Here is a 22514-nt window from a genome sequence, read left to right as displayed (position 1 = left end):
ATATGCCCAAATGGCTATTACATAGTACAATATAGATACAGAATACCTCTATCATCACAGGAAACTCTTGAACAGTTCTTTGAAAGGGAATAACATTTGGATCCAGTTCTGAAGTTACACGAGGCAACACAACATGCTGAACAGAGAGAGTCCACTGTATTCTCTATATGAAGAAGACTGTTGCCAAGCCTCTGATCTCCTTTCATGAAAAGAAGCCAAAGAATATCATTGGCCACTGGGGCCATGAGGATACCCTGTACAGCTGGTCCTGATGTTTATTCTCTGAGCACAGAACTATCCTCACCATGCTTGGGGACTGGGACTGTATTTAACCACCTCCATGAAGCAGGGTCCAGGCTTTGTCTTCATGTGTATTTTCTCATCAAGGCACTGTCACTATTGTACCAATTTTGGAGATGAAGAACCTGAGGCCTTAAGGTGTGAGCTCATTAGTGGAGAGGATGAGAAAGAAATGTGTTCTTGTGCTAGCAGTTAGAATTGCACAGCCATGTAACTTGAGTATTAAGGGAATATGACCTCATTCTACTCAGGGCATGCAAACAAAGAACATGACAAGAATGATGTATATGTAAATTTTGTTTTCTTCAGCTTTTAGAGGTCCTGCCTTCCTGCTGTAATTAAACAAGGTATGGATCTTAACAGACCACTAGCCTCAACAAAAACAAAAACAAACAAAAACACATACAAAGACCATATTCTGCAAGATATAGTATAGAAAAGAAGTTCCATTAGAAACTTGTTTGCTACCAAGTGATTGAATATTCTGCTTAAAAGAGCGAAAGCAATTGGCAGCCACCTCAGATGCTTTTCTTATATGTTTAGCTAAAGAACAAAAGTATAGCCTTATCTGCAAAGATTTTTCAAGGTCTCCATTTGCCAATATTTTTTTACAGCACAGACACTGACTTCTGCTGCATGTCAAGTACGCTTTCTCCAGCTTCCACTACCTGTCAATCATTCCAAGTCCCTAATTAGGATTCTTCCAAGGAGACTCTGACACCCCAAAGAATGATGCTTCCACATAGCCCCTCATCCTCTCTCCCAGATCAAATACCATGTCAGTAGACATGGTCAAAGGAGCCACTTTCTATTTCTTGGGGGAGGATTTTATTTTTCAATGTAGGTGGAGAATACGGAGTGTGCTTTCAGAATGCTGAGCCAACAGAACCTGGGTACTAGAACTTGCTGTTCCTGACAAAATGGCTTCCAGAGCCCCAGTGTAGCCAACAGCATTTGAATGGTGTTCTGAGAGGTTTGTGTGGCTAAAATATTGTGGGAATGCCTCCTGAAAAACCATGTACTCATCAGAAGCAGAGCTGGCCAGTGCCAAAGGCTTCCAGACACCAGCTGTGTTCACAGCTGCTCAGCCTCACAGCTTCCCTGATGAACCAGCATTCCTATGTCAGGTTAAAAAATGTTTTACTCAGAAAAGGCAGAGAGAACCATGGAGAACAATTTGAACAGTAGTGAGAAGAGGGGACCAGTCAAAGAGGAGAGGAGAAGAGAAGAGAGAAGAGAAGAGAATGGAAGGGAGAGGAGGAGAGGGGAGAAGAAAGGAGAGGAGGGGAGGGGAGAGGAGGGGAGGAAAGGAGAGGAGAGGAGGGGAGGAGAGGATAGGATAGAAGACAAAAGGGAAGAGGGGAGAGGAGGGGAAGAGAGGGGAGGAAAGGGGAGGGGAGGGGAGGGGAGAGAGAGGAGGCAGAGTGTAAGAGTCCCTAGTTGGTAGTGCTATGAGGTTGTCATTAACACACAGAATGACAAATGTGAGGCCCTGGAGTTACGTCACAAGGCCCTAGCCTGCTTGTTTCCTTCCCTTCCCTTCCCTTCCCTTCCCTTCCCTTCCCTTCCCTTCCCTTCCCTTCCCTTCCCTTCCCTTCCCTTCCCTTCCCTTCCCTTCCCTTCCCTTCCCTTCCCTTCCCTTCCCTTCCCTTCCCTTCCCTTCCCTTCCCTTCCCTTCCCTTCCCTTCCCTTCCCTTCCCTTCCCTTCCCTTCCCTTCCCTCGCTTCCTTCCTTTCTTCCCACTTTCTTTCCTTCACATCTTTCCTTCCTTCACATCTTTCCTTCCTTCTTTTCTTTTTCTTTCTTTTTGTTGCTGTTTTTGTTTGTTTATTTTTGAGACAATATTTCTTTTGTTTGTTTGTTTTGTTTTTTCGAGACAGGGTTTCTCTGTATAGCCCTGGCTGTCCTGGAACTTACTTTGTAGACCAGGCTGGCCTCGAACTCAGGAATCTGCCTGCCTCTGCCTCCCAAGTGCTGGGATTAAAGGCATGCGCCACCACACCCGGCAGAGGCGATATTTCTTTCTGTATATAGTCTTGGCTGTCCTGGAACCCACTCTGTGGATGAGGCTCTCCTTGAACTTAGAGATTTACTTGCCTCCGCCTCCAGAGTGCTGGGATTACAGCATGAGCAATACCTTTGTTTCTGGAAAGCATGGCTACTAGAAAAGTCAAAACACTACATGGTTCCCAGGACAGTATGGCCCTTGGCCCTATTAGTAATTTTAAAATCTCAATACAATGAGCTCATATTCTCTCCCAACTTGTAGGAAGTAGGAGGGCTCTCCTCTCTTGCTGCTGCTGGACACGCTTCCCAGCTTAGAGTCTTAGCTGCTTTGGCTCTGACCCAGATCCTTAATGTGGCTGCTTACTGCAGGAAGGCAGTGACAGCCTTCCTGTTTGGCCTTTCCATGCCACTACCTCTGAACTTCAGCCTTACAGATCTCCCCGAGTCAGGCTTTCTCTCTCTCTCTCTCTCTCTCTCTCCATTGGTAGAGTGTGTGGTGGAGTCTCACACTGATATTTGTGGGTTTTTGTGATGGATAATCGTCACTCTAAGCTTGGATGGTTTTGGAATCACCTAGGAGACATACCTCTTTGGATAAGTCCTGAATGTGGATAGCAACATCCAATGAGCTGAGGTCTCAGACTGAGTAAAAAGGGAGGAAAAAAAAAAGATATTAAGCCAAACACAACTCTTCAGTGCTCCCCCATCTCTTTCTCCCTGACTGCGTGCCCACAGTCACAGTGTAAGCAGCAGCCTGTCTCTAGCTGTGCCATGGCCTTTCTCTACCCCGTAGGACTGCATGGAGAAACAATGAGCTAAATACCTTTCTTTCCTTACGCTGTTCCTGTGGGATATTTTGTCATTGTAAAGTAAGGAGTACAGGGTCCTCAAAAGTGAAAGTGAGCATTTTCATATTTCTGAGAAGGGGCATTATTAAGTGTGTATTTAGTATGTAAATTAAGTATGTAAGGGGTAACAGCCATAAACTAGGACTACGTCAGACAAATCAGACATATGCTTATCATCTCAAAAAAAAAAAGCTACTGTGCAATTTGAGGTCTATAAATAACTCTCTGAGAAAGCCAGAATATCATGGACCAAGAGGAGTGACTTGAGAATGTCACCTTGGGTATGCACATGGTCCTTTGTACTGAGCTATCACAGAATTCAGAAGCTTAATAGAATTCAGCCACATGGCAGGAGAGCTCTCTGCATTCCTGATATTTTCTTTTTTTTTTTTCTTCTCCAAGAAAGTGTGACTTCTTTACCCTCCTTCCACTGTTCACTAGCAGTTCCTCTTTGAGGTCTGTTACTTACTGCAAGGACCTATCTCCAGCTTCTTGAATGGCATAATACTCCTGATGCTTTCTACAGAGTCTTATTGCAGGTGTTAACACTGCCCTGCCTGCATGGTACCCTAGTTTCTAAAGCTTTGTGAAGAAGCTTCAAGTTTTGTGTCTTCTCAGTAGACAGACGGACCAAGAGACTTCTACACTTTTCAATACTAAAAGCACACTGCTTCTTTGCTCCTTACAAAGCAGTTCATGTAGTGGTGAATTAGTTAAACTGCTTTGGCACCTGCCTAAGAGCTCTATGGATTCACAAACGAAAGGCACTCAGACACCAGCTAATTTTGATATGCTCTGACTCCAACTAGTGCCAATTGCTGGGCACTTGTAAACCTCCCCTTTGCTAGCACATACTTCTCTCTGGTATTCCTGATTTAACACCTTCTTTTTTTTAAATCATTTTTATTAGGTATTTTCCTCATTTACATTTCCAATGCTATCCCAAAAGTCCCCCATACCCCCTCCCCACACTCCTCTACCCACCCATTCCCACTTCTTGGACTTGGCTTTTCCCTGTACTGAGGCATATAAAGTTTGCACGACCAGTGGGCCTCTCTTTCCACTGATGGCCGACTAGGCCATCTTCTGATTCATATGCAGCTAGAGACACGAGCTCTGGGGGTACTGGTTAGTTCATATTGTTGTTCCACCTATAGGGTTGCAGATCCCTTTAGCTCCTTGGGTACTTTCTCTAGCTCCTCCATTGGGGGCCCTGTAATCCATCCAATAGCTGACTGTGAGCATCCGCTTCTGTGTTTGCTAGGCCCCAGCATAGTCTCACAAGAGACAACTGTATCAGGGTCCTTTCAGCAAAATCTTGCTAGTGTATGCATTGGTATCAGCTTTTGGAGGCTGACTATGGGATGGATCCTTAGATATGGCAGTCTCTAGATGGTCCATCCTTTGGTCTAAGCTCCAAAATTTGTCTCTGTAACTCCTTCCATGGGTGTTTTGTTCTCAGTTCTAAGAAGGGGAAAAGTGTCCACACTTTGGTCTTCGTTCTTCTTGAGTTTCATGTGTTCCGCAAATTGTATCTTATATCTTGGGTATTCTAAGTTTCTGGGCTAATATCCACTTATCAGTGAGTACATATTGTGTGAGTTCCTTTGTGATTGGGTTACCTCACTCAGGATGATGCCCTCCAGGTCCTTCCATTTGCCTAGGAATTTCATAAATTCATTTTTTTAATTGCTGAGTAGTACTCCATTGTGTAAATGTACCATATTTTTGTATCCATTCCTCTGTTGAGGGGCATCTGGGTTCTTACCAGCTTCTGGCTATTATAAATAAGGCTGCTATGAACATAGTGGAGCATTTGTCCTTTCTACCAGTTGGAACATCTTCTGGATATATGACCAGGAGAGGTGTTGTGTGATCATCCAGTAGTACTATGTCCAATTTTCTGAGGAAGGGCCAGACTGATTTCCAGAGTGGTTGTACAGGCTTGCAATCCCACCAACATTGGAGGAGTGTTCCTCTTTCTCCACTCCTTACCAGCATCTGCTGTCACCTGAATTTTTGATCTTAGCCATTCTGACTGGTGTGAGATGGAGTCTCAGGGTTGTGTTGATTTGCATTTCCCTGATGATTAAGGATGCTGAACATTTTTTTTTTCAGGTGTTTCTCAGCCATTTGGTATTCCACAGGTGAGAATTCTTTGTTTAGCTCTGAGCTAAATTTTTTAATGGGGTTATTTGATTTTCTGGACACCTCTTTCTTGAGTTCTTTATATATATTTGATATTAGTCCCCTATCTGATTTAGGATAGGTAAAGATCCTTTCCCAATCTGTTGGTGGTTTTTTTGTCTTATTGATGGTGTCTTTTGCCTTACAGAAGCTTTACAGTTTCATGAGGTCGCATTTGTCAATTCTCGATCTTACAGCACAAGCCATTGCTGTTCTATCAGGAATTTTCCCCCTATGCCCATATCTTCGAGGCCTTTCCCCACTTTTTCCTCTATAAGTTTCAGTGTCTCTGGTATTATGTGGAGTTCCTTGATCCACTTAGATTTGACCTTAATAAAAGGAGATAGGAATGGATCAATTCGAATTCTTCTACATGATAACCACCAGTTGTGCCAGCACCATTTGTTGAAAATGCTGACTCTTTTCCACTGGCTGGTTTTAGCTCCCTTGTCAAAGATCAAGTGACCATAGGTGTGTGGGCTCATCTCTGGGTCTTCAATTCTATCCCATTGATCTACTTGTCTGTCACTATACCAGAACCATGCAGTTTTTATCACAATTTCTCTGTAGTACAGCTTTAGGTCAGGCATGGTGATTCCACCAGAGGTTCTTTTATCCTTGAGAAGAGTTTTTGCTATCCTAGGTTTTTTATTGTTCCAGATGAATTTGCAGATTGCCCTTTCTAATTCCTTGAAGACTTGAGTTGGAATTTTGATAGGGATTGCATTGAATCTGTAGATTTTTACAATGTTGATCCTGCCAATCCATGAGCATGGGAGATCTTTCCAACTTTTGAGATTTTCTTTAATTTCTTTCTTCAGAGACTAAAAGTTCTTGTCATACAGATCTTTCACTTCCTTAGTTAGAGTCACGCCAAGGTATTTTTTATTGTTTGTGACTATTGAGAAGGGTGTTGTTTCCCTAATTTCTTTCTCAGCCTGTTTATCCTTTGTGTACAGAAAGGCCTTGACTTGCTTGAGTTAATTTTATATCCAGCTACTTCATTGAAGTTGTTTATCAGGCTTAGGAGTTCTCTGGTGGAATTTTTAGGGTCACTTATATATACTATCATATCATCTGCAAAGAGTGATATTTTGACTTCTTCTTTTCCAATTTGTATCCCCTTGATCTCCTTTTGTTGTTGAATTGCTCTGGCTAGGACTTCAAGTACAATGTTGAATAGGTAGGGAGAGAGTGGACAGCCTTGTCTAGTCCCTGATTTTATTGGGATTTCTTCCAGCTTCTCACCATTTACTTTGATGTTGGCTACTGGTTTGCTGTAGATTGCTTTTATCATGGTTAGGTATGGGCCCTGAATTCCTGATCTTTCCAAGACTTTTATCATGAATGGGTGTTGGATTTTGTCAAATGCTTTCTCAGCATCTAACGAGATGATCATGTGGTTTTTGTATGTGAGTTTGTTTATATACTGGATTATGGTGATGGATTTCCATATATTGAACCATCCTTGCATCCCTGGGATGAAACCTACTTGGTCAGGATGGATGATTGTTTTAATGTGTTCTTGGATTCGATTAACGAGAAATTTACTGAGTATTTTTGCATCGATATTCATAAGGGAATTTGGTCTGAAGTTCTCTATCTTTGTTGGATCTTTCTGTGGTTTAGGTATTAGAATAATTGTGGCTTCATAGAATGAGTTGGGTAGAGTACATTCTACTTCTATTTTGTGGAATAGTTTGTACAGAACTGGAATTAGATCTCCTTTGAAGGTCTGATAGAACTCTGCACTAAACCCATCTGGTCCTGGGCTTTTTTTGGTTGGGAGACTATTAATGACTCCTTCTATCCCTTTAGGGGATATGGGAATGTTTCGATCATTAACTTGATCCTGATTTAATTTTGGTAACTGGTTTCTGTCTAGAAATTTGTCCGTTTCATCCAGGTTTTCCAGTTTTGTTGAGTATAGCCATTTGTAAAAGGATCTGATGGTGTTTTGGATTTCTTCAGGATCTGTTGTTATGTCTCCCTATTCATTTCTGATTTTGTTAATTAGGATGCTGTCCCTGTGCCCTCTAGTGAGTCTGGCTAAGGGTTTATCTATCTTGCTGATTTTCTCAAAGAACCAGCTCCTCATTTGGTTAAATCTTTGAATAGTTCTTGTTTCCACTTGGTTGATTTCGCCCCTGAGTTTTATTATTTTCTGCTGTCTACTCCTCTTGGGTGAATTTGCTTCCTTTTTTTCTAGAGCTTTTAGGTGTGTTGTCAAGCTGCTAGTGGGTGGTCTCTCTAGTTTCTTTTTGGAGGCACTTATAGCTATGAGTTTCCCTCTAAGAAACGCTTTCATTGTGTCCCATAAGTTTGGGTATGTTGTGGCTTCATTTTCATTAAACTCTAAAATGTCTTTAATTTCTTTCTTTATTCCTTCCTTGACCCAGGTATCATTGAGAAGAGTGTTGTTCAGTTTCCACATGAATGTTGGCTTTCCATTATTTATGCTGTTATTGAAGATCAGCCTTAGTCCATGGTGATCTGATAGGATGCATGGGACAATTTCAATATTTTTGTATCTGTTGAGGCCTGTTTTGTGACAAATTATATGGTCAACTTTGGGGTAGGTACCATGAGGTGCTGAGAAGAAGGTATATCCTTTCAATAAAATGTTCTGTAGATATCTGTTAAGTCCATTTGTTTCATAACTTCTGTTAGTTTCACTGTGTCCCTGTTTACTTTCTGTTTCCATGATCTGTCCATTGATAAAAGTGGTGTGTTGAAGTCTCCCGTTATTATTGTGGGAGGTGCAATGTGTGGTTTGAGCTTTACTAGAGTTTCTTTAATGAATGTAGCTGCCCTTGCATTTGGAACATAGATATTCAGAATTCAGAGTTCCTCTTGGAGGATTTTGACCCTTGATGAGTATGAAGTGTCCCTCCTTGTCTTTTTTGATAACTTTGGGTTGGAAGTCGGATTTTATTCAATATTAGAATGGCTACTCCAGCTTGTTTCTTCAGACCTTTTGCTTGGAAAATTGTTTTCCAGACTTTCACTCTGAGGTAGTGTGTGTCTTTTTCCCTGAGATGGGTTTCCTGTAAGCAGCAAAATGTTGGGTCCTGTTTGTGTAGCCAGTCTGTTAGTTTATGTCTTTTTATTGGGGAATTGAGTCCATTGATATTAAGAGATATTAAGTAAAAGTAATTGTTGCTTCCTTTTATTTTTGTTGTTACAGTTAGCATTCTGTTCTTGTGGCTGTCTTCTTTTTGGTTTGTTGAAGGATTACTTTCTTGCTTTTTCTAGGACGTGGTTTTCATCCTTGTATTAGTTTTTTTCTGTTATTATCCTTTGAAGGGCTGGATTCGTGGAAAGATAATGTGTGAATTTGGTTTTGTCGTGAAATACTTTGGTTTCTCCATTTATGGTAATTGATAGTTTGGCTGGGTATAGTAGCCTGGGCTGGCATTTGTGTTCTCTTAGTATCTGTATAACATCTGTCAAGGATCTTTTGGCTTTCATAGTCTCTGGTGAAAAGTCTGGTGTAATTCTGATAGGCCTGTCTTTATATGTTACTTGACCTTTTTCTCTTACTGCTTTTAATATTCTATCTTTATTTAGTGCATTTGTTGTTCTGATTATTATGTGTCTGGAGGAATTTCTTTACTGGTCCATTCTATTTGGAGTTCTGTAGGCTTCTTGAATGTTCATGGGCATCTCTTTCTTTAGGTTTGGGAAGTTTTCTTCTATTATTTTGTTGAAAATATTTGTTGGCCCTTTAAGTTGAAAGTTCATTCTCATCAACTCCTGTTATCCGTAGGTTTGGTCTTCTCATTGTGTCCTGGATTTCCTGGATATTTTGAGTTAGGATCTTTTTGCATTTTCTTTGATTGTTGTGCTGATGTTCTCTATGGAATCTTCTGTACCCAAGATTCTCTCTTCCATCTCTTTTATTCTGTTGCTGATGCTCACATCTATGGTTCCATATTTCTTTCTTAGTGTTTCTATCTCCAGCGTTGCCTCACTTTGGGTTTTCTTTATTGTGTCTACTTCCCTTTTTAGTTCCAGTATGGTTTTGTTCATTTCCATCACCTGTTTGGATGTGCTTTCCTCTTTTTCTTTAAGGACTTCTACCTGTTTGGTTGTGTTTTCGTGTTTTTCTTTAAGAACTTGTAACTCTTTAGCAGTCTTCTCCTGTATTTCTTTAAGTGAGTTATTAAACTTCTTCTTGATGTCCTCTACCATCATCATGAGATATGTTTTAAATCCGGGTCTAGTTTTTCGGGTGTGTTGGGGTGCCCAGGACTGGGTGGGATGGGAGTGCTGTGTTCTGATGATGGTGAGTGGTCTTGGTTTCTATTAGTAAGATTCTTACGTTTGCCTTTCACCATCTGGTAATATCTGGAGTTAGTTGTTATAGTTTTCTCTGGTTAGAGCTTGTTCTTCTGGTGATTATGTTAGCCTCTATCAGCAGACCTGGGAGACTAGATCTCTCCTGTGTTTCAGTGGGCAGAGTACTCTCTGCAGGCAAGCTCTCCTCTTGCAGGGAAGGTGCCCAGATATCTGGCGTTTGAACCTGCCTCCTGGCAGAAGTTGTGTTCCACTCACCAGAGGTCTTAAGATCCCATGGAGAGTCCTCTGGGGACCTTGGGGGTGTCCACAGGCTCAGTTCACAAGGTGCCCAGATGCTGGCACTTACCGGAAGGGAATTGTGACCCTGGTCAGATCGGGTTTTTTGCTTCCCTAATTAATGCTGTCTTAGGTCCTGCGTGATTGGCTTGGAACAGAAGTTGTGTTCCACTCACCAGAGGTCCTAAGGTCCAGTGGAGAGTCCTCTGGGGGACTTTGGGGGTGTCCGCAGACTCCGCGCCCAAGGTGCCCCATGCTGGTGCCGACTGGAAGGTGATTTAACACCTTCTAAATCTATATTTTATCTTTGCTGCCCTGTTACCTTCTGGGCAACCTTAGGGCTGTATTTCCTTTCCACCTACATTGTTGGATTCTTTCTCACTTTGCAGCTCTTAAATCTGATCTTTCTTCTTCTGAGTCATGATGATTCTCCTCTTACCCCTCTCTCTCAGTTGTCCCCTTGCTCATGCAATCTAAACGTCCCACCTCCATCTCCTTGACCAGCCATTTGCTGTACAACAATTCTTTATTACCAATCGAAGCCAACTGGGGGCTGGGACCCTCAGGTCAGGAGGCACAGCTATGGGAGCCGAATTAGGACAAAACATTAGAACCAATTCCCAACAAGTTCAGTTCCTTTTTTGTGTAAGTCTATGCACTTTTAACAACAACTACCTTGTTAATGCATTTTATTCAAGCAATAGTACCCCATAACAGACTCCTGGAGGCAAAGCAGTGGCTGAAACAGCAGTTACCACGGCACACGTGGAAATACGCAGTCACTCCCTTCTAGTACATGTGGAATTCATTCTTCCTCTACTGTGCAGACTAGACACCTGAAAGGAAAGTCCATATGGCTTGACAGACTGTGGAGATGATGAAACAGCCCATTGTGCGTACACTATGTAACCTTGTATAAGGCCAATAACCCAAGTGCTTACCCTCAAGACACGTGATAAGACCTTTTCCTTACCCAATTAGTTGGAGGACTCAGGCTAGTGGCAGTTTCCTAGCTTGCATTTCTAAATCTACCAAGCCAGTTCTTGTATGGTCCATGGGTATGTAGTATGGGAAACAATCAGGAATTCATTAGAAACACCAACCTGCAGGCCTTTCTCAGATCCACTGAGTGGATCTCTGAGATCAGTGCTGTGCTCTGTGTGCTTTAAGGAGACCCTAGGTAGCTCTGATGCATGCCCCAGTTTGAGAATTATTGTCTTTAATCAACTTCCCACCATCTGCCCACCTCCTGAGAGAACAGATGTAAAAATATTTTCTAGGTCATGCATACCTAGCCCTAGATGCTCTTAGGGTATTAAAAATACTGGTGTATGGCACCTAAGCCAGACCAATGAAATGAGAACCCTGGGAAAAGGGAGGGATGGGATACTTCTGAAAGCTCCTTAGAGGTGCATCTGTTCTGTGGCAAAGTATGGAGTCACAAGGTAACAAACCACCCTTTGTCATCTGGAAAAATGATTGGAGCAGAAGGGGCTGTTCATGTTTAAACCCAATTACACTGACCAATAAACACTTCTAAGAAATGTTTCTTTATGACACAGTAACAGAACAGTAGATGTTTTCTGCATGAAAAGACCAGGAGGTCTTAAGTCAGTTAAGTCAAACACATACTTAACGTCTAGTATGCCCAGGATTAATAAATCTATAGGTGTACTGGTTAGTTTTTATTAATTTGACACAAGCTGGAGTAATCTGGGAGAAGAGAGCCTCAGATGAGGAATTCCTTTCATCAGATTTGCTTGTGGACACATGGGAGACATTTTCTTGATTGATGTCTGAAATGGAAGGACACATCCCACTGGGTATGCTACCACCTGAGCAAGTGGTCTGAGGCTGTATAAGAAAATAGCTGAACAAGTCCTGGGAAGCAAGCCAGTAAACAGCATTCCTACCTGATGTCTGCTTCAGTTCCTGCCTCCACATTTCTACCTTGAGCTCCTGGCCTGGCTTCTCTCTATGACAGACTGTCAACTGTTAGGTGAAACAAACTCTTTTCTCTTGAAATTGCTTTTGGTCATTTTCTTATCACTGCATAAGAGAAGTAAACTACCATAGGAGGAAAGGCCACTCCATTTAAATGGACCATATTCAAACAAGTATTCCTAAGGATCATGGAAAGGTCAGCTCTTACTTGCTTCCATTGGATCTACATAAAATATTTCTTGCTACCATTTGTCTTCTGTCAGCAATGGCAAAGTAATATGTGTCATTGTCTGAACATGATATATTCTTTTCAGGCTCATATGTTGAACACTTGGTGTTCACTGGTTGTTCTATTCATTTGGAAGGAGGTAGAAACTTTGAACAGTAGAGCATACATGGAAGAAGTGGGTCACAGCAAGTTTGTCTTTGAAGGGCATATGCTGCTCTGTTTCCTTCTTGTCTTGTCCCTGCTTCCTGCTTGACACAAGGCAAAGTTCTTTGCACAGTCCTATTGTCATGATGCTCTGCCAAAGTGTATGGGACCAACCATTCATGGACTGAACTTTTTCAAACTCTGACCCAAAGCAAATATTTCCTTCTTTGAGCCATTTGCAGGGTCTATTTTGTCATATTGAGGTAAACAAGGTAATTAACAGCAAAGCTCTTCAAGAATCTCAGATTTTCCAGTCTTTTTTGGGCTCTTTTCAACTCTACCTTTTTTTGTCTCTGCAACTATCTGTGAAACTCAGGCTAGAGATGACATCTATCTAAGCTTTCATTTCTTCATGTGCTAAATCATGGTTCTCCACCGGTGGTCTCCTGACCATGAACATCAGCATCTCCTGTGAGCATGTTAAAACATAGATTGTTGGGCCCTGCCAGTTTTGACCTAGAAGTCTGTGGGTGTGGCTCAGAAGTCTATTTTCATCAACATTCTAGGTAATTCTGATGCAAGCTAAGTTAAACAATTATGCATTTGGTTTGTGCTTCTTCATATGGTAGCATACTTTGTTGGCTGATTTTCTCCTGTAGATAGATGCCCATAGCCCTCAGACTCTGTTCACTTTCCTAAACTGAGAAACATTTTAAGAGCTCTTGCACCTCCTGTTCTTTCTGCCTCCAGCACTTTTTCTTTTAGAGTCTACACATTATTTCAGTTGTGTACAATGGTGCTTCTCAATGCTCTTTTACATAGCATTGTGTTTGCCTTATTACATTCATTACTGTCTACTATATTGAATTGTGTATATAATTCACAATTCAAGGGGCTGTACCTATTCACATGATGTATCCCTAGAATGTAATAATGAGGCAGAATGCCCAGAACATTCCAGTAAAAGTTTTTCTGATGATTAAAGTATTCTATATTCACTTCATCCAAGATGGCAGCTGCTGACCATATGTGATGCCTATTTGAGCAGTTGAAATGAGGCTAGTGTGACTAAGATACTAAATTTAAATTTTTAAGTTTAATTTTAATTCACTTAAATTTAAGAATCTATATGTGGCTACTTCCTACTGTACTGAACATCACAGCTCTAGACACTTGAACACATGTATTGAATGAATGAATGAATGAATGCCTTATAAAAACACAAAGAAAATGAAGTTTTAAAGTATCAGTGATTGACAAATGATACGTTGTTTGAACCTGACTTATACAACTACCTTGCTTGCTGTGAACCTGACAGGATCTAAAATTACTTAGGTGACAAGCTTCTGGTCATGCCTGTGAGGGAGTTTCTAGGCAGGGTTAATTTGAAATGGGAAGAACAACCCTGGTGTGCACAATATCATTCTATGACCTGGGGTCCTGAACCAAATAAAACTGAGAAAATTAGGTTAGCATAGGCGCTCATTTCACTTTGCTTGGTGGACTGTGGACAAAGTGTGACCAGTGGCCTCATCCTCTGTGCCCATGCCATTCCCACTATGATGGGGGGGGGGAGCGCAAAATAAACTTTTCCTTCCCTGAATTGCTTTTGTTAGGTCTTTTGCCATAGAAGTAAAAAAAAATCATAACTAATATACCTTCTAAAACACTTTATTTCAACTTTAGGTAGGAACACTCTTTTATAAGTAAATCTCTTGTCAAGTTATAGCTAACATTCTGGTAGGAAATTTTAGCAGAGAGATTTGAAGGCCAAGGTGGAAGTGATACATATTAATTAGCCTTGAGCCAACTTAGGCAGTTTCTTTTGTGGAGTATTGTAGATATAGAGACCAGAGGAAGGCCTGTGATCTGTTCCCAATTTAGTGGACTTCTAGAGACCTGGAAAGATTGCTTAGAAGTTCTGGGACTCTTGGGGATTGAGGGAAGATGAGCTTCTCTTTGCTGGAGGAAATGTGGCAAAGTGCCTGAGAAGAATATAGCAAACAGCTTAGATTAGAAATCAACCTGGAAATTAATTTACATTCTCTAAATGTCTGCTTCTTAACCTGTCAAATAGACATCAGAAGGCCCAGGTGGCATTGCAGAATGTGTTAGTTCTCTTCTTTTGTGAGCAAAAGTTTAGTAAGACTAAAGAGATATTACCTACTTCAAAGTATGCTTTTCTGAAAACATCTTCACCTCTGGGATGAGCCTGTAATTCTATGGGAAAGCACTTGCCTTGTATGTGTGTAAAGCTCTAACTTTAAAGGTCCATTGAGATTGCTTAGTGGCTATTAGCATTGGCTGCTCTTTCAGAGGACTGACTGAGGTTCCATCTTCAGCACCCACATGATTCCTGAGAACCTTCTATAACTCCAGTTCCAGGGGATTTGATATTCTCTTCTAACCTCTGAAGGCACTGCATGCACATGGCACACAGAAATAGATGCAAAATAAAACAAAACAAAAAACACGCATGCAGATAAGTTAGTCTTTTGTTTTAAAAAAACTCTAAGTTTAGTTCTCAGTGCTACACATTTTTGAAACATCCTACATCTTTTACTATTAAATATAGGTCAACTTTCACTTCATTTAAGCTCATCTTAACCTAATTTGATTGCCTTTTTGTCTTCAAGAGTCTTAAGTATGTACTTTTCCTCCAAAGACAGTGGTCAGCATTACTCGGGTTAGTCCTGGATGGTTTGACACACAGTAAACTCTTCTATCAGATGAATTAGAATATAATAAATGCACAGCCCAAATTTCCTTTTCTTTAAAAGATAAGCAAGAATGAGATCCAAGGATCCTTCTAGCTCTAAAATTGCTCTATCCTCTGGCTAAAGAGTCTCTAACAAGGAAAATGTGGCCTGAATGTGTCATTTTCATTATTAAAACTATCATAGCACTAAATTGGGCTCTGATGTCCCAAAATATTCCTGCCATTTAATAGCACATCACAGTTTTTTACCTTAATATGACCACCCACTTCCCCTTTCTCTCCCCTCCTCTCTTTCCTGCAATTTATCTTAGTTTATGTCACCTCCAAAATGGAACCCAAAACAAAGGCTTAAACACCCTAGTTGTGATGTTGTGGAGCCAATACATAATCAGGGGAGGGAAGATAATCAAGGATCATTATCAAGATGGCCACTGTTAGAGGTGACTAGCTTCCAGGGGTTTTTAGAAATCCTAAGGAGCCTTATAAGTTGCAAGTGAGAACAGTCTACCTTGGAAGAGAAAGGTGACAAAGCAGTTAGCCACTATCCTTAATTCACACTGCTCAGGAGAATCAGTCACAGCAGCCCACTTCCCCACATTCTCAGCTGTATCTACCTGAGTACTCATCTAGTCCCCATATGTGGTGCTGGGATGCTCAACCATCTGGGAATGGAGCAACTCACAGCACAGAGCTAGATCCTTCCAAACTGTGCATGTGCAGGGCTGACTGGCATTTGCACAGATTTGATGGCCACCGTACTGGCATAAACAAAAAGATCCAATTCAGTTTTTGAGTTCTTTTGTAACCTTCTTTCAGTTTGGTTTATATCAGAATCTTCTCCAAGATGGCAGCCAACCATAATCTCTAAACTGAATTAATTCAAGTACCACTATTGGAACTACCCCAAGGCATTCTTCATCTTCTTTACCACTTGTTCTAGAGTTCTCTGTCTCTGACCAGAGTCTGGGCTTGCCTGACTGGTGATCTTGAATATAAGAGTGTCACCACTCTCTGCCAAGGAGACCATTCTCAAACACTTCCTCACATACACTAGCTTTTAAAACGTTACAATGGAGATAATTGATTGACTCAACACTTTTTAAGTATTCATTTTCTTTTTCCAAAGTTTCCATGAGTCTGAGCACACCATGAGACTCTCTAAATTTCCATGTTGTTCGTTTATAGACCAAAGCTTAAAATTAATGCTTTGCTTTCTGCCTGAACTCCATCGTAGTCTAACACAGGTGAGAAAGAGCTTTAATAACTAAGTCACTGCTGGCTAGGTATACTCTCTCCTCCTATCTCTAACAAGAGACTCATTATTACCACAACCAGTGATCTTGTTCTGAAATTCCAGCACCGGCTATCACAGCCTCAGTTTGGAAACATTGAAATAGGGAAGAAGAGAAAGCCAGAACAAGAGTAAATTTTCAGGTTGGCATTGGCTGAGGGTGTATACTTTGAGGACTTTCATGAATTCCATATAAGGTGGCCAGATGAGTACTAGATGGTGGGAGTATTTTCCCACTAGCTTCCATTGTCACTGGTTAAGGCTGCCGGACAGATCTCTGCATTGTCAAGCTGTACATATAAGAGTGTCAAGTGAAGTCCCATAGTGACCTGCAGCAGAGCAAACAGGAGAAGCCTCTGTAGACTGGCTCAATATAGCAGTAGCCCCAGGAAAGGAGGACTTCAGTGATACAAGCTGTCAGAGATATTCCCTCTCAGGCATCCTTGGGGGATCTAGTTTTTCTAGGATTCTAATGTTCTAATGGTGGTAATGATGTTCTAGTGTCCCCCTTTGCTTTGTTTTGAGGACCAAGACAAGAAGGGGAGCATGCCCTTTAATATCCTAGACCAGTGATTCTCAACCTTCCTAGTGCTGTGACCTTTTAATACATTTCCTCATGTTTTGGTGACCCCCCAATCCTAAAATTATTTTTGTTTCTACTCCATAACTGTGATTTTACTACTGATATGAATTGTAATGTAAAAATCTGTGTTTTCTGATGGTGTTGGTGACCCCTGTGAAACAAAGGCATTGCAACCCACCGGTTGAGAACCACTGCTCTAAGGCATAAGGATACCACATTTGCCAATGCATGTTCTGGTTCTACAGTCTTTGCCTTCCAACTATGTACACTGATATCACAGCAGACATTCATGGACCACCAGGTGCCATGTAAATCTTCTTCATGATGAAATGTCCAATACAACCACAGTGTTTTCCCAAGCTCTTTTCCTTTTAAAAATATCATGGGAAATAGCAGCCACAATGAGGTTAACAACATAGTATGTAAACTATAATCTCAATATGTCAAATTAGAGGTGTATTTGCTGTACCATAAATACACAGAAATGAAAGATTAGAAAAATATAGACCACTCTGTTAACAGTGCTTAACTCTGGGGGTAGGACTGGGTGATTCAGATTTCTTATGTTTTTCTGTTTTCCAAATTTTGTATTGTTACCATCAAGGCCCTCTAGAATCTACCTTTTTGTTGATATGTCAACTGGAGTAAACTTGTTTAATGTCCAGTATTCAGAGAGAAATAAAGTGTTTGGTAACTGTGGCAACTGTTCAAATTCCCCAGAAACCACTCAGTACTGAGATATGGAAATAGCATAACTTATGTGACTCCCTAGGCTACATAAGCAGCCACTGACATGGTCTTCTTAGAGCCTGGCCTTAAGGGAGATGCCTTTCAGAGATACTAAACTTTGGTTTTTCTTGTCAGAAGATAAGAGAGTTTCATACCATTTTTCACAAATCAAGAAAGGCAGTCAAATCTTAAGTATTAACCTAGACCTCAGGCTAAACCAACGTCATTGGTGTTATATAGAATTTTCTTCAGAGTTTAATAGAGGCTTCATTAGTTTAAACTAATTTATTTGAAACATTGTTGAAAGACACAGAGAATGAGCACACACACACACACACACACACACACATTTGAGAGACTAGAAGATGCCTCCATATTTTTTTCAGAAGTAAATGCTATTTTCTTTTTATACTTGGGTATGCTGGAATTGTCTCCAAAAATATAGGAACTGAAGTTCATGAAAGCTGAAGGGGCTCAAAGGTCATATTTATCCACCATTTTTTAAAAACATATTTTCTTCTCTGACCCATCCCCAAGTCCTTTGTGTATTGGTGCGTCTCAATACCTGCAGAATTCATCTTCCTCTCCATATGCACTTCTTTACCCTCATCAGGACTACAGATGTCTCTCACCTGCATTACTTCACCAGCCTTAACCTTGACTGATATCTTTAAATTCAGATTTCTAAAATCTTGCAATAATCACAAACCTGACCATATTACTTCTTAGCATAACACCCTCCCATAACTTCTTTCTTATATATATTTTTATCAGATATTTTCTTTATTTACATTTCAAATGTTATCCCCTTTCATAGTTTTCTCTCTGAAAATCCCCTATCCTCTTCCCCCTCCACCTGCTCCCCAAACCACCCACTCCTGCTTCCTGGCCCAGGCATTAGCCTATACTGGGGCATAGAACCGTCACAGGATCAAGGGCCTCTCCTTCCATTGATGACTGAATAGGCCATCCTCTGCTACATATGTAGCTAGAGACACGAGTCCTCTGTGTGTTTTCTTTGATTGGTGGTTTTGTCCCAGGGAGCTCTGGGGGGTAATGGCTAGTTCATATTGTTGTTCCTTCTATTGGGGCTGCAAACCCCTTCAGCTTCTTGGGTACTTTCTCTAGCTGTTTCATTGGGGACCCTGTGCTCCTTCTAATGGATGGCTGTGAGCATCCACTTCTGTATTAGTCAGGCACTCGCAGAGCCTCTCAGGAGACAGCTATTTCAGGCTCCTGTCAGCAGTCTCTTGTTGGCATCTGCAATAGTTTCTGGGTTTGGTGGTTGTATATGGGATGGATCCCCAGGTGGGGCAGTTTCTGGATGGTCATTTCTTCAATCTCTGCTCCAAACTTTATCTCTCTAGCTCCTTCCATGGGTGTTTTGTTCCCCCTTCTAAGAAAGATTGAAGTGTCCACACTTTGGTCTTCCTTCTTCTTGAGTTTCATGTGTTTTGCAAATTGTATCTTAGGTATTCTGAGCTTCTGGGCTAATACCCACTTATCAGAGAGTGTATATCATGTGTGTTCTTTTGGGATTGGGTTATCTCACTTACGAAGATATCCTCCAGATCCATCCATTTGTGTAAGAATTTCATGAATCCATTGTTTTTAATAGCTGAGTAGTTCTCCATTGTGTTAATGTACCACATTTTCTGTATCCATTCCTCTGTTGAGAGACATCTGTATTCTTTCCAGCTTTTGGCTATTATAAATAAGGCTGCTATGAATGTAGCCTCCCATAATTTCTAGTTATCCTCAAAGTAAATGCTCCATTCTTTGGCATGGCCTAGACGACCTTTTAGAAGCAATCTCATGTTTGCTATCACATGTATTCACTTCCACTCCAACGATCCTTTCAATGATGAATTTCCCATGATCTCTCACCTACTCTGGCCTACCTAGCTCTATCAAGCATTTCTTTCTCCTTCCTTACCTCAATAAACTTTACTCATTCTCTGGTCCCAGGTTTGATGTTACTTGCTCTAGAAACATGCCTGATCTTCATGGCAGGGCTGGATACTCCTTTGCTGGATCCAACAGACTTTGACCTGCAGTTGTTTTTTAACCCTCCTTTCCCCATTAATCTGTAAGTTCCTTCTTGTGATGTACTAACTACATCTTACTATTCTTGTGCATCCAAAGGTGGCCAATTCAGTAAAGAAATAGTGCTACCCACTGCTCCTGCTCACTAAAGAGAAAATCTCTAGACACCATCCCTCCTCTTGACACAGAGTATTGCTTGTTTGTTTGTTTGTTTGTTGTGGAGACCAAACCCAAGGTCACAAATGTCTTTTGGAGACATTTGAAATGAGATCTAATCAGTTCATTTATAAAGTCATTTGTATCTCCTCTTCCCTTTATCTCTTACACAAATAAATAAATGGAGAATAAGAAGTAGGGGGTTTGTATAAAAATGCTCTCTTGGACGCATATCTTTGACATGGTCCAGGGATCTATTTCTGTCTTATCTTTTTTCATAAAATGGAAACACAATTCCAATGTTTTGGTTTTTTTTTTCTTTTATTTGTATGTTACTTGAAAAGAAAATGTTGGGCTTGAGAGCTCATAAAATCTCAGTTTCTTGACCCAATACCAGCTTTCTTCCTTCAAGACCCAAGTAGATGACATCTGTTGCTTAACAGCAACAAAATAATAGTCAACCCACTTGACCTGCCAGTTTCCTATACTCTATGCCTAAACCCTTGAGCAGTGTGAAGAATTGTAAAACGTACTTTCCCATGTTGATGATAAAAGTTATTTTTCCATTTCTACACTCTCTCAGGCCATCCATTCCCATCCCATAAAATGTTGCACCTCTTAGGCAATATAAATCTTGAACATTTTAGCTGTAGACTACAATCTCGGGTGAGAACTTTCATTCTATCTTGCTAAGTGTCTGCTTTCTTCTAGTGTATTGTGTTTGTGGCTATCATGAGATGCTTTTAAATTCAGACTCCATTTTAGAGAACCAGACCGAAGTATGAACTCAGATAAACTAACAGGCTGGTTTCTAGCATTAGTTTCCAAGTTGCTTCCCAACAAAACCTGAGCCTATCTCTAGTCTCCAGGTTATACCCCAACAAGACCAGTGTCTCCTGGTTATTCCCACAACAAATCTGCATGCCAGGCTGCAAGCCTAACCCTTGCTTAACAACCACCAATACAAAGGAGAGCAGAAGTTAAATTTACGATATGACTCCCAACACCAGCCAATTATGTTAAAGGCCACAAGAGCTTTCCAATTAGATGTTTACACATGTATTTCCTGCTTGCTGCTGACTGTAAAGCCTTGCCCCATAGACATTTGGGGTTCTCCCACCACCAAAACAGTCCTGTGTGATGGTGGTGCATTGGGGGGAGGGGTGAGCTAGCTGGAATAGAATAAAGGCCCTGCTGTGAGTTGCATCAAATTGGTTCCTGTGTGTGTTTTTGGAGATCACTAACATTTCCCTGACACAACAATCATTTGGGCTACTGCACCTGCTGCTTTTTGAGAAAGGACAGTAGGATGTTTGCTTTACTCAGGGGAAGATTTCAGAGGTGATTCACCTTAGTATCATTCTGAGCCTTTGAGTAAACTAGAGAGAGCAAACAACTGTCTTTTTTTGTACTTGTGCCCCCGTTTCCTCCTTTTCTACTTCTTTTTCTGTTCCTTTCTGTTTCTCTTACTGTGCATGTGCTTAACAGAAATTTGGTCAATTAATAAAGAAGTAGATGCAACTATTACATGTACGGTATGCTTTTGGTACATTTATATAACACTAGCTTACAGGAGAAATTAAACAAGTTGTTTACAGCTATGTTGACTGCCAAGATTTGTAATTATCAGAGTAACATAATGAGATGTCTCTCCTTAGTCAATCACAGCGTATTGGTTTAGTAGCTATCCCAAAATGGAGTTGTGCATCCTATGGAGTGCTCCATGTCCAAATGTGAGACTTTTATTAGGTTAATACCATTAATTATTTTCAGTTTTTTTCTATCCCTAAAAGTTTACATTCAGTAATCTCAAGTCTGTGTAATTAAGGAAGGCATTTAACTGAAAATAAGGTAATTTAAAGAAACCAGTCACTTCCTTATCCCCATTCATTGTGGACTTCAGTTCCTTGCTGGCCATATTCATTCTACCTTGTGTAATTTCCTTTGATGAGAAAGATGGAAATCACATAGGTTTGTATACATTTTCGGTTCCTTCCCAGATAATGATCTTCCTCATTTTCTTTCTACTCCTTGGTTAGCTTCATTGTTTTTCTAAGTAGCTAAGTGTGGAGATGGAGGGTATTTCTCAATGTTAGAGCACTTAGTAAGCCTGCATGAATCCATGGGTTTGATCCCCAACACCACACAAAAAATATATTCACAACTTGGGTGTTTTGTTAACACACTACATTATCATATACCATTGTTACACATGCCTTGTATTAGAGTTTTCTTCCATCTTTTTCTTGCTCATATTTCCTTCCTTGTTATTGGATCTTTAAATGAAAAGAATGAGATTGCTTTCTTACAGTGTCATCTTTCCTCTTCATATTTCTCTTTGGTTAAGCAAAGCCTGCTTCTAAAACAGACCACACAGCTATAAGCCTGTGCCATATAAGAAGTCTTGTTTCCCAAAGCTGTTCTTCAGCAGCTGGCAGGGATAAGGGTTACTCATAGCCACAGAAATCATAATGCCCAAATAGGATTTGATCCTACACACACACACACACACACACGTGTGTGTGTGATTTAAATGATGCTTGACTTGGATTTCCTTAAGAAGAAAACATATAGAGGTAGTCAGAGAGGGAATCTCTAGGCATTTAGAATGATTTATACCATTCCGTGTTGTTTTCATGGCTATAACATTTTAAATCTTAGGCTCCAAGCATGTGAGTATGTGTATGTGTCTGCCTGTGTCTCTGTGTGTAGTAAAGAGAAGGCTGAGGGTGTGACAATGGTACAGTACTTGC

The sequence above is a fragment of the Mus caroli genome, unplaced genomic scaffold (assembly GCF_978045245.1).
Source record: "Mus caroli unplaced genomic scaffold, Mus_caroli_1 scaffold_12, whole genome shotgun sequence".
Taxonomy (NCBI): Eukaryota; Metazoa; Chordata; class Mammalia; order Rodentia; family Muridae; genus Mus; species Mus caroli.
This window is presented reverse-complemented; position numbering follows the sequence as displayed.